The sequence below is a fragment of the Lycorma delicatula genome, chromosome 6 (genome assembly GCF_047948215.1).
Source record: "Lycorma delicatula isolate Av1 chromosome 6, ASM4794821v1, whole genome shotgun sequence".
Taxonomy (NCBI): Eukaryota; Metazoa; Arthropoda; class Insecta; order Hemiptera; family Fulgoridae; genus Lycorma; species Lycorma delicatula.
This window is the reverse complement of record NC_134460.1, coordinates 40,130,577-40,136,576: the sequence shown is the minus strand read 5'-3', so window position 1 is coordinate 40,136,576 and position 6,000 is coordinate 40,130,577. Positions and strand designations below refer to the sequence as shown.

General features: G+C 29.7%; 1 protein-coding gene across 2 annotated transcripts in view; it reads left to right on the top strand.

The window, feature by feature from the left end:
* Positions 1–1,122: 1,122 nt before the first annotated feature.
* LOC142326556 (uncharacterized) overlaps positions 1,123–6,000 on the top strand; it is a 30,245-nt gene continuing 25,367 nt past the window's right edge. For both annotated transcript variants that reach the window (XM_075369133.1, XM_075369131.1), the window contains exon 1: positions 1,123–1,216. The gene's annotated coding sequence lies outside the window, so the exon portion shown is untranslated. The remainder of the gene's footprint in view (positions 1,217–6,000) is intronic.

Below are 6,000 nucleotides of genomic sequence, written 5' to 3'. Positions count from 1 at the left end.
ATTTTTTTAAAGCAAAAACTAAAGTAGAATTTTACTGTATACTGAGTTTGTTATACAATAAGTACATTAAAAATAGAAAAAAAAATAGATATATAATTATAGATATATACATTAGACTGATAAAATACAAATTTAAAAAATAGAAAAAGAAAATATTTTTTTTTTTATGATTAATTCATCATATAAGGCTGACGACGCTTGTGCTTGAAGTGGAATTTTAAGGGAATATGAAGTGGAATTCTAACCATATGAAAAATGCAATTGCTTGACCGAGATTCGAACCCGAGACCTCCGGATGAAAGGTTCAGACACTACTACTCCACCACGGAGATTGGTAAACTGTATAAAATATTACTTAAAAAACTAAGGGAATAAAAGTAATTTAAAATATACATTTTATCAAACAAAGGTAACCGTAAAAAAAGTTTATATTTTTAAGTTATTTAATGAAATGTGGTTTAACTGGCCATAAATGACCCGTCAAATAAATCTACTTCGGTGTTCTAATTATTTATTCATTCATTTTTTTAACTACGGCATGTTATGGTTTAGTTTTTATTTTTATGGTTGAAGGATGAAAAATTAATTTTGTAAAATTGGAAAAATGCCTGAATAAGGTTTGATACGTATGAAACAAAGTAACGGTGAAAATAGAAATTTACGGAAAAGATTTAAAATTGATTATAAATATGGTTCATATAAATCTTTTTTTCTAATTTCAAACGAGGCTTCTGTTCCTTCTATCTGCGACTTTATTTGTGATTTATATATATGACGGAGATATATTTTAATTAAATTTTAATAAAAAAAAAATTAAAGCAAATTAGATTTAACAAAAAGATTCAATAAAAATATATATATTCTTTTTTTTGACAGAGGGTTCTCTCCTCAGTAATAAATACGAATCATTAACAAGCAGTACATAAAGTTTTCTAACGAATATAAAATATTAATGTAATTCTGTTTAACTGACTAGTTGTACAAGAACTGTTCAGATGTACTACTGTTGCATTTGGTTGGTGGTAGTAGTGGGAGATATAGATGCGTAATGTAGTCCCCTCTCCCACCGTTTTAGTCGAGAAGGCGGTTCGAACTTGTTTATCTGAAGAGTGGATTGTTAGTTATATTATATTTTACATACGCGCGTGCTTCCTAACTAAATATTTTTTAGTGCTAGTTTACTTCTTTTGAATTTGTATCTCTGTACTTTGTGCAGGTATGTAATAGGTTACTTAATTGTTGACTGTACTCTATTGATATGAAAAAGTAAATAATAAATCTAGAATTAAAATAATTTTTATTTTGAATATTTACATGTTTAATTTAATTGCGTTTAACGTGTTTGCCTTAATCTTGTTCGAGCTATTTCTTAGAAAATATGTTGTTGATGCTGAAATTACACCAGAGCTATTAGGCTATCGACATAAACATTTTTATTGCTTATTTTAAAGGGTTATCAGCCATCTGACTGATTTGATGTTGTTTTCCATTCATCTGTGTTTTGTTTTAATCTTTTAACCTGAAATACATTTACTGCATTCTACGTCTTCAAATATCTGTTACATATTACCAATTTTTACCTGCATTATCTACATGTACAACCGTTAATAAATGACCTACCCATCTACTTCGTCTCTTAAAAAATCCTGCCACAAATATTTTCAACATGTTAAAAGACTTCATTTCGTATTTTATCAACTCGCCTAATTTTTAATACCCTCCTATAACCTTTTCTTTCTGGTTTTGCTGTTGCTGCCCATGTTCCATTATTATAAAGTATTCCATACAAATATTTTTATTAATTTCTCCTAATCATTAACATTTTCATATCAGTCGTTATATTTTCTGTTTTATTATTATACGTGGTATTTATTATAATATTAATTAATTATTTGTTAAATACTTGAAGGTAGTTCGACTGTAATTTCATACAAAAGTTAAACTTTATTTATTGATTTACCGGTTAACATTAACTAATCAAATACCAAAAATATATGTTTAAAAAAAAACAACGTCTATACATACATAATATTACTAGTCTGTTAGCTGTTTTATGAAGTTAACAAGTTTTTTTTTCTTTTTTTAGTAAATCGTTATGCTCCTCTCGATTTATGTATAAGTTTTGTCCCGTTCAGAAGATCATCTATTATTAAAAATTATCTTTTCGGACCAAATAAAAACATACGTAAAGGTTTTTAATAACATTAGTTTACTAAGTCAATTTCTTCATTCTTCTAATATTTATTATGTAAATGTCAAATACTATTATATAATATATATTATATTACATTGAGACCAAAATACCTTACCTAAAAATAATGTGACCTCTCCAACAAACAGTTTATTAAACGAAAATTATTAAAAAGTAGCCTATTAATGTTTTGAGAAAATAAAAAATAAATAAGAATGTTTACCTTAGCATTGTGATTAATTTTTATAACCTAACAAAATACTGCTATTTTTAAAACAAGTTTGCTTGTTTCTCTTAACTGGTAATTTGTGTGTACATAACTAGTATAATTTTATCTTATTGTAGACATTGTTTACGATGCTTTTCATCAAAACCATTTCGTGTTCAGCTTTTAAAACACCGTTTTAATGGCTATAGTTACGAAACATTTGGTGTCTGCTTTCTCCCTGTACCTACGAAACCGATGACCTATTTATTCAATAATCAAAAAAGCCCAAGATTAAATAATACAAAAAGAAAATTGTTTTAACTAAGTTAATTCTTTTGAGGTTTTATCAAATTTCATTCGATTTATCAATATGATCTTTATGTAGAGTCGTATTTGCCTGTAAAAATATATATTTTCAACCCAAATAATTCTTAATAATATAGTAGACTAATTATAGGGCACTACGGCGCGGTCTACTAATTAATTTCTGGAGTATTGGTGGATCGGAAATTTTCTTAGTTCGGATTAATAATTATGTTGTACAACTGTAAAGTGTTTATTCAATAGAGTAAAATCTTGCTATTGGAGCTCTCTTTGTCGCACCAGTCTATCTTTTGTGGGAAAAATTATTGGTCCTTTCACATTTATATGTTAAGCCCCCCCACAATGTATTTCATTTCTCTTGTGGGAGATGAAATTCCACTGTTTTCTATGTAGCGGCAATAATTTCCTGGTTATTAGGTGATTATTTTTTCTTGTAACATTATTTTTGTTTGTGGTACAAAAGTTAGACTTATGAAATACAGTAATAAAAGCAAATGGTATGTTATTAGTACTGGTTTGAACAAATCTGAGAGAAAGTATACACATACATTTAAAAATAAATATTTCTTATACCATATATTAAATATGGTATAACTAATGGGTATGGTAAATAAACGCATTTTAAATATAATGTGTATTGTATTATATATCAATTCTATTTTGAGATGACATTTCAGTAATTTAGAACACATTTTTTATTCAATAAATGATGTCTATTTACCCTTCAGAAATCCGCTTTCCTTTTATCTAAGTTTTTTTTTCTCTTCAGTCATTAGACTGGTTTGATGCAGCTCTCCAAGATTCTCTATTTAGTGCTAGTCATTTCATATCGGTATACATACCCCCTACACCTAACATCCCTAACAATTTGTTTTACGTATTCCAAACGTTGCCCACCTGCACAATCTTGCCATTGTACCTGTTCCTTCAATATTAAAGTGATTATTTCCAGGATGCCTTAATATGTGTCTACAAGTCTGCCTCTTCTTTTAACTACATTTTTCCAAATGCTTCCTTCTTCATAAATTTGCCCCACACTTCTTCATTGTCACTTTATCCACCCATCTGATTTTTAACATTCTCCTATAGCACCGCATTTCAAAAACTTATAATCTTTTCTTCTCAGGTACTCTGATCGTCCAGGTTTCACTTCCACAAAAAGCTACGCTCTCCAAACATATACTTTAAAAAACGTTTTTCTGGCGTTTAGATTAATTTTTGATGTAAACAAATTATATTTCTGATTGAAAGACCGTTTCCCTTGTGCTATTCAGTATAATATATCACTCCTGCTTCGTCCATCTTTAGTAATTCTTCCCAAATAACAAAATTCTTCTACCTTCATAATCTTTTCTCGTCCTATTTTATATTCAGTGGCCAATCTACTTAATTTCTACTGAATTTTATTACTTTCGTTTTGTTCTTGTTTATTTTCATGCGGTAGTTCTTGCTAGGACTTCATCTATGCCGTTCATTGTTTCTTCTAAATCTTTTTTACCCTCAGCTAGAATTACTATATCAACAGCAAATCGTAGCATCTTTTATCTTTTCACCTTGTACTGTTACTCCGGATCTAAATTGTTCTTTAACATCATTAACTGCTAGTTCTATGTAAAAATTAAAAAGTAACGTGGATATGGAACATCCTTGTCGGACTCCTTTTTTTTATTACGGCTTCTTTCTTTGTTCTTCAATCATTACTTTGCTGTTTGGTTCCTGTAAATGTTAACAATTGTTCTTCTATCTCTGTATTTGAACACTAATTTTTTAAAATGTTGAACATTTTATTTTTCAGTCTACGTTACCAGCCTTTTCTAGGTCTATAAATGCCAAGTATGTTGGTTTGTTTTTCTTTCATCTTCCTCCTACTATTAATCTGAGCGCTAAAAATGGTTCCCTTGTTCCTATACTTTTCCTGAAATCAAATTGGTCTTCTAACATTTCTTCCACTCCTCCTCTTCGTCTGTATAGAATTCTAGTTAAGATTTTTGATGCATGACTAGTTAAGCTAATTGTTTTGTATTCTTCACATTTATCTGTTCCTGCTTTCTTTGGTATCATGACTATAACACTTTTTTTGAAGTCTGACTGAACTTCCCCTTTTTCGTATATATTTTACACCAGTTTGTATAATCTATCTGTCGCTTCCTCATCTACACTGCGCAGTAATTCTGCAGGTATTCCGTCTATTCCAGGAGCCTTTCTGCCATTCAAATGTTTTAATGCTCTCTTAAATTCAGATCTCAGTATTGTTTCTCCCTTTTCATTCTCTTCGACTTCCTCTTCTTTCTCTGTAACACCATTTCTAATTCATTTCCTCCGTTCAAGTTCTTCAATATACTCCACCCACCTACCGACCTTTCCTTTCGTATTATAAATCGGTGTACCATATTTGTTTTACACATTAGATTTTAATTTATTACCACAAAATTTTCCTTAATTTTCCTGTATGCTCCTTTTATTTTTTACCAATGCTCATTTCTCTTTCCACTTTTCTTTAATCCACCCTTCTTTCGCTAGTTTGCGTTTATAGTATTTCTTAATTGTTGAAAGTTCCTTTTATTTTCTTCATCACTACCCTTCTTATATTTTTTACGTTCATCCATCAGCTGCAAATATACTCTGACATCAAGGTTTTCTACCAGTTCTCTTTGTTCCGCCTAAGTTCGCTTCTGCTGATTTATAGGAATTTCCTTTTTAACATTCTCCCATTCTTCTTATACGTTTTCTACCTTATCTTTTTTACCCGGATCTCTTGCGATATCCTTCTCAAAAATCTTCTTTACCACCTTTTCCTCAAGCATTTCTAAATTCCACAGATTCATCTGACACTTTTTCTTCAGGATTTTAAACCCCAATCTACATTTCATTATCGCTAAATTATGATAATTATCACTAATTATTATTTCAATTAACCGCATATCAAGAGGTATTAACCTGACTGTACAAGACTACACTTAATTTACATTCATACATATCGTCCTCATTCATTCTCTGAAGTAATAACTTCGGTGGCTAAACAGAAAAAGAAAATCTTTAAAAGGCAATATAAATATTTGTTTCTAAAATGTCATACTTTTCTGTTATCCAGGAACTGTTAAGTTTCCTCACAACATTTAGAAGTTTTAAATAATTTTCCCGTAATCCAGATATTCGCTCGAAAAATATCCTTGGCTACAAAATATCCTTTTTAACAGTGGTTTTTAACTATTTTTTTTAATATTACGTACCACTCGATGTGCAGTGGCAGCTTGTAGCTAAAATTAGTGGGAGGTGC